The following is a 6,399-nucleotide window of genomic DNA, read 5'->3' as shown; positions in this document are numbered from 1 at the left end:
TGTCGATTTATGTGCTCTTGTTGATAAAGTTTGATCCTTTATATTTTTCTCATTTGTCTGATAATTTCCGTCTCAAAATAATGTTTAAACTAGATTTTTTTTTATGCGCTCTTCATTTAGACTAGTTTGGAGATGTTTGTGTTTTTCGAGTGCTGAAAGTGAGTGGTCTTAGGACGGTATTGTGCAGTAAATTGGGATTGTCCTGGAGTCCGCTTGGCAGGTACTTTAGGACATTTTCGGGACTGTTAAAATGCGTTGAGCAGGCTGATTTAGGACTGTTTTAGTTGGGACAGTTTCGCTGTGTATTCCGGGGCCGTTTTTAATCGGAAAGTGGATTGTTCTTGAGTCACTCTGTGCAGGTCGTTCATGGTTGTTCGTGGTCTATTTTGGGCCTACATTTGTACTGTTTTTGGGAGCTAGATTGTGGCGAGTTCAGGATGGGTTGAAGTCTTCTCCTTTTAATGGGTCGTAAAGCAAAGTGTTTACTTTGTATTTCTCTATTCTTTACTAATACCCAATCTGTCTGGGAGTGCTTGGAGGACTTGGAAAACATAGGTTCCTGATCTCACCCCCTTTATTTAAAAATCTCATCAAAATAAGGCAATTAAAAGATTAATTGATATCAAAGGAAAATATTCTTAAAGAAAAGCTGCTGCAACATAACAACGAGTTCTTATCTTTTACTTTTATGTTTCCTCAACCATCTTTTATTGATATCACCATGGCTCCCCTATATCCTAACACAAGGGATCTAGCTACTCATGATAACAAGTAAGACAACAACGAAAGATAAAACAAGAACAAACATGGTAAAAAGAGATGTGCAAAGAAGAATCCTTACCTTTTAAAAGAGAGAACTTGGCTGCACTTTAGCAATGAATAGTGCACAACCAAGTCTCCCCTCTGCCGTTTGATTTTCACTTTTGATCCCCTCCCTCCATTTCTCCTTAACTCACAACCAATTTCTAACCCGCTCATTCTCATCCACTCTCTCAATGCTTCTCTGTAAGCAAACTCTAGATCTCACCCAAATCGAAAAATCGATGATCCCCTTCAAGGGATTTCCTCCAAATTTCATTTTAGTTTGATTTAATTATTATTTTTGTTAGGATGTTATAATGATTCCTTTGTTGGATATTGGTTGTTCTTGGTTGTTTGATCTAAACATGCAAATAGTTTAGATTATTATTGTTATTATTCATTGTTGCTCGTCCTTGTTCGGAGTTTATTAGTCTCAGCGTTTTTGTTCGGAGCTTATTATTATTGTTTTTGTTGTTGTGGTTGTGGTTGTGGTTGTGGTTGTGGTTGTGGTTGTGGTTGTGGTGGTGACTGATGATGGTGGGGGATGTGTGGCTGTCGAACTCTTCATTGTTTTTGAGTATAGGATTTCCGGGTATTTGCTTACGGGGCATGAGGTTGCTGTTGGGGATTGGCTTGAGGCGGAAAATATTGTTATTATAATCATCATTGCCTTTACTGCTTTATTCTTGTTACTGTGTCACTATTAGTATTGTTGTATTCATTTTAAGGTTCTAAATTTTGTTCTTTGTTGTTCTAATTGCAGTTGTCGTTAATTCTGGAGATCGGGAGTACAAGGCGGTAATTGAGCCTCATTTTAATTGCTGCAACAATACTTGGTGTGTGTAATGGTAAGAGGTATGAGGTGTCGTTGCTGAGTATGGTGATTGGGTCACCGACACTAATGTATGAATATTCGCTTATCTCTGCTGCTTTTTGGTTTAACCACTGAGTTTCATTTTGATATAGGAACCGAATATGGTTGGGAACATGCTGGGATTCAACGTTTGTTAAGGTTGTTAATATGAATAAGGGAAGAATGGATTTTGACGCGGTGCTTGCTATGAGTGGCAGGTCGATGTACTTCGCTGGTTAGTCACTTGCATATATATTTTAGCCTGTTGACACTGGGTATTTTCGTGCTGGATCAACATGTCTTTTCTAGATTTCTAAGTGGTACACTTTACAACCATAGACTTCAACCCTTAGCTTACAAATTGCCAGGGTGTCTTTTAGCCGGCCTCTGACATGTCGAATCACCTTTTGGGTTTGGAATCTCATCCAACTTTTACGATGGCGGTGCTGCTAATGATGCCTGCGACTGATTTTTTCTGGGCCATACACGACTTCCTTTATCCTTTTTGGGTTAGTTTACTCTTCTTTTATCGGGGTTTTTCCTTATTTCCATTATCTATCTTATTCTTCTTGTTGTTGTTGGTTAGTTTACTCATCGTTTCCTGGGTTTTTCCTTTGTCTCGTTGTTTATTAGCCCCCCTCTCTTCCCTCCTCCCTTTTTATATTAGATTAGATTATTAACCTCTTTCTCTTTCTAATTTTCGTATTTTAGTCAGTTGATTGGAGCCATGGAGATGCTCCTGGGGCTGGAATCTTTTCCAACTTCTGATTCGATTCTAAAAGGTAAAGGCAAGCGATTTGCCTATCAATTTATTGCTGGTTTCGAGGTATTCACTTTCCTTATTGTTGGTGTATTGTGTATCTTTACTGTTTGTGTAGTTTGATGTTTTATTTAGCTCGTTTGATTGTTCAGTTGGTTGTATGTTTCATTTTAGAGGTTCAATTGTCTACATGTTTCTCCTTGTCGTTTACTATTGTGTTTTTGATTTCTAAGCCAATTATTTATTGGGGCTGGAAGTGCGGTCAGCAATATAACTTTTTCTCAAGTTGGAGCTTTGTTTAATTCTCCTAAAAAGGTCAGCAATATATTTTTTTCTCCAGTTGTCTCCCTGCTCATTTTATCGTGTCCCATTACCGTTTGCCCCTCTTTTTTTTGCTACCGAACTGAGTATTTGCAGGTTGCTGTCCGGTTTCCTTTAATGAGCTTCCACATTTGTCCAGACGTTTTTTTTCACGATATTAGGTGTTTGTTTTTTGTTCTCCGTTGGCCTTCTACTTATAAACCTGTGTTTGTTTGCTAAATTGTGCAGCTTATTGCAACAATTGAGTCCGGTGATTCGACCTGAGTGGTTTCCTTCAGCTCCAATTCGACAAACCAGCGCCTTCTCGGGTATCTCATCTTACCTTATTTTTTGTTCGTTACTTTGTGAAAGAGTCTCATCCTATTTCCATTTTTATGGTCAATAGTTTTGCAGCTTTCTTATTTTGATTTTATCATCAATAATCTTGGTTTGATATATCTTTAGTTGATTCTTAGGTGATTCCCTTTGTTGTTTACTATGTTCTCCTTCAAATTCGGGGTTTGCTGGAATTGCTTTTAGTGCTTTTGAAAGGTTAGTGAATCAGAACGATATTTGTTGCTAAATTTTTTGATTTGTTTAATTTACGGTCTTTCTCTCCTTGCTGTTGGTGTTAGTTCTATTTGCTTGGGAATTCTCGGTCAACAAATGTGAAATTCTTGGAGCAGTCGTAATGGTTTGTTGTTCTACTTGTCTTCTGATTAGTGTTGTCGTCTTTGTGTGTAAATATCTACAAGTTTTGGCTCTCATTTAATTAGTGAATGATGCTCTTAATTCTCCTAAGCTCCTAAGAGGTGAGCGATTTAACAGGCTATTATTGTTGTTCTTAAGTAATTTTGTTGTTGGCTATTCTTATGTCGGGTTAAAGGGGCGAGTTATCTGTATTCCTCAAGAGATCGTAATGGGTTATTCGTAGATTTGTGTTTTGGTTACCATTTAATTAGGAGGGAATTTTCCCATAACTCCTAAGAGGAGAGTGATTTAGCAGCCTATTTATTGTTGTTTTCTAGAATGATCAAATCTGATGAGGCAGAATATTAAGCTCTTTCGTGATATGGATATTGGATATCTAAACCGTGTCAAAAGAGACTTCCTCGTTCTTTTTATCTCTCCAGTGATTCCTATTACTCTCATCACCCTGTCTCTCTTTCCTTTTCTCCTATTTCAACTTCTTTTTTAATTTATTTTTCGAGGGTTTTTTTTTGTTTTGTGTTCATCTTCAATTCCTCAATTATTATCTTCATATTTGATAGACAATAATCATACAATCAATTAATTAAATGTCGATTAAGACTCTTTCGCCTCTCTATCCTTCATCGGTATGTCTCAATTTTTCTGTTCTATCCTTATATAATTATTTTGCGATTTATTATGGTTTTTTTTTTAAATTGCAGATAATTCAGCATTATCTCTGCTGAACTTGATGAAATTAGCATGTTTGTAATTTGTACAGAAGTTGAATTATTTAGTTTACCAAGTTGTATCAAGTTCTGTCAGTTTGAATTTGTTTTGTTAGGTTTGGGTGGATGCAATTGTGCACTTGTACTCCGTACTATTAGTGTTTGTTTGGTTGCCTACCTAATTTATTGTGAATTGAACATCTTAGGAATTGGGAATCGTTTCCAAATTCATCTGGAACTCTAATTCTTATATGACCTAGAAAATCACTCATGAATTGCAATTGATTCCATTGTCGCAACCAAATATCTTTATCCAATTCGCACCAATTGTTAATTCATATCAATTTATTAGTGTTCATGGGAATTTCATCTTCCTATGATAAGCCAAACAATCAGTGGCGTTTTTCAATGGGGTTTCATGGGGTCCAATTGAACCCCCATTGAAAATTGTTATCTAGATTTTACATTAGGAAACCGGCAGTAATGTTATGTTGGTGCAATGGTAAATACTTTGAAATGGCAACGAGAGGTTAGGGTTCGACTTGCGTTAGCTATGTTTCCATTAGTCATGGAAGTAGACTTCTGTAATTCTAGAAGGCTTTTATGCTACTTTTGCTGGTTAGTTTATTGTTCCCTTGATATTCCATGTATTTCCATGTATGCTTCCCTAATACTATTGTTACTCCATTCTAGGGTAGCAGTCCTTTATATGAGATGTATATTATCCAGGATAATGGGATTACCGACCTCTATATGGTAACCTTTTTTAGATTCTTGTTATTGGAACTGTGAATTTTTACTGGCTCATTTTATTCTTTGAAATTGTTTCTGTACAAGTAACTATTCTAACTTTGATATATCTTGTGTTGTCTCTTAGTTGCAAGGTTCTGAACTTAACCCACGTTTGCCCAGTCCATTCTATGCAAATATAGAAACCATGAACATCGACAGAACGTCAGCATATACCGTTGATCCAAGCTTATACTATCCTCCTGCCACGGGTTATGGCTATTATTGTTCAGGTAATGTGTCATTGTCCTTGTATGTGTGAAATTGTTCCATATTGCATGGGTCTCATGTTCCTTTATCTTAAATTGGCAGGGTTTGAATCATCTGGTGAATGGAATGAACAACATAGTGTTTTTGGTTCAGATGGTGCAGATGTGCAATATATGGTGAGCTTGGTCATTTTGTGTTCTTAATTTTCTGATTGGGTTCTTTAAGTATTGTATCTCTCTTAATGCTTCTCTTCTCTGCACAGGCTCAGGGTACACAAGCAGAAAGCTTGCCTTATTTATATTATACGCCTAACTATGGTTATTGAAAAGTTAGTTTGAAAACCAAGCTTGGAAGAGGGAGGATATGAGATGCTATATAAAACTCTATTAGGAAACTTAAAAATCGCGACGCTTTCTTATTTTTCTTCTCCCCCGAACAAAATCTTCCTTTATTGTCCAAGAATAAGAAATATTCTAGAGGTTTCTAAGACGATTTATTACATAGAAATGTGTTTATCGTGTGTCGTAGGATTGTTATACATGTATTTATTCTTTTCATGCTTCACTTGTTGATCGTCTCATATGTACTTATTGGTTTAAATAACAAGAATCTTACTATTGTTTTTGCAGCATTATATCCGAGTTCGAGCAGAAACTCAAGTTTGACGACAACCTATTGGATGCTTTGGATGTTAACTAGATTCTCATATTTATTACAACTCTCAAGACCGTTACTAGGGCTTATTGGTTAAACAAGCTTCATCTGGTGTGCAAATTTCTATCCACATGCGGGAATGTCCTAGGAGGAGAGGTTCATAATTTTTTAAAGTTAGTATAGTTTCTCGGTGTGCACATTATCTTCTTTTCTAGCAACTTTTCATTCTCCTTGTACTGTTTCTCCTTGAGCTACAGGTTAGTTGGTGAGTAGGAGGCAGGTCGTTTGTATGTCAATACTTACCGATGGTAACAGTATTAAAAGCCGCGCCTATTTATACTTGCAATACTCATGACGTGTTTTACTACCGTGTGTTGTATCGTGCACCTTTACAATGCTTTCTGAGTATCCATGACGTACTGAACATTGTATGGTTCTTGCCGTTTACTTCAAAATCGTACCATATTACTCACAATACCAAATTCGTGGCAGTAGCGGAAGCAAAAAAAAACAGCTAATTCCTGGCAGTAGCAGATAATTAGTACGGATTAACATATAGCTACTAGATGTACCCTATATATTGTGTATAAGTAACTAATTTTTCTGTAAAACTA

General features: G+C 36.5%; 1 long non-coding RNA gene across 1 annotated transcript; it reads left to right on the top strand.

The window, feature by feature from the left end:
* Positions 1–5,014: 5,014 nt before the first annotated feature.
* Positions 5,015–5,459, top strand: LOC141609062 (uncharacterized). Its single transcript, XR_012527176.1, has 3 exons — positions 5,015–5,154; positions 5,234–5,307; positions 5,394–5,459. It is a non-coding gene; the product is annotated as an uncharacterized LOC141609062 (long non-coding RNA).
* The last annotated feature ends 940 nt before the right edge of the window (positions 5,460–6,399 follow it).

Source organism: Silene latifolia, chromosome 10, assembly GCF_048544455.1.
Source record: "Silene latifolia isolate original U9 population chromosome 10, ASM4854445v1, whole genome shotgun sequence".
NCBI classification, from domain to species: Eukaryota; Viridiplantae; Streptophyta; class Magnoliopsida; order Caryophyllales; family Caryophyllaceae; genus Silene; species Silene latifolia.
This window is presented reverse-complemented; position numbering and strand designations above follow the sequence as displayed.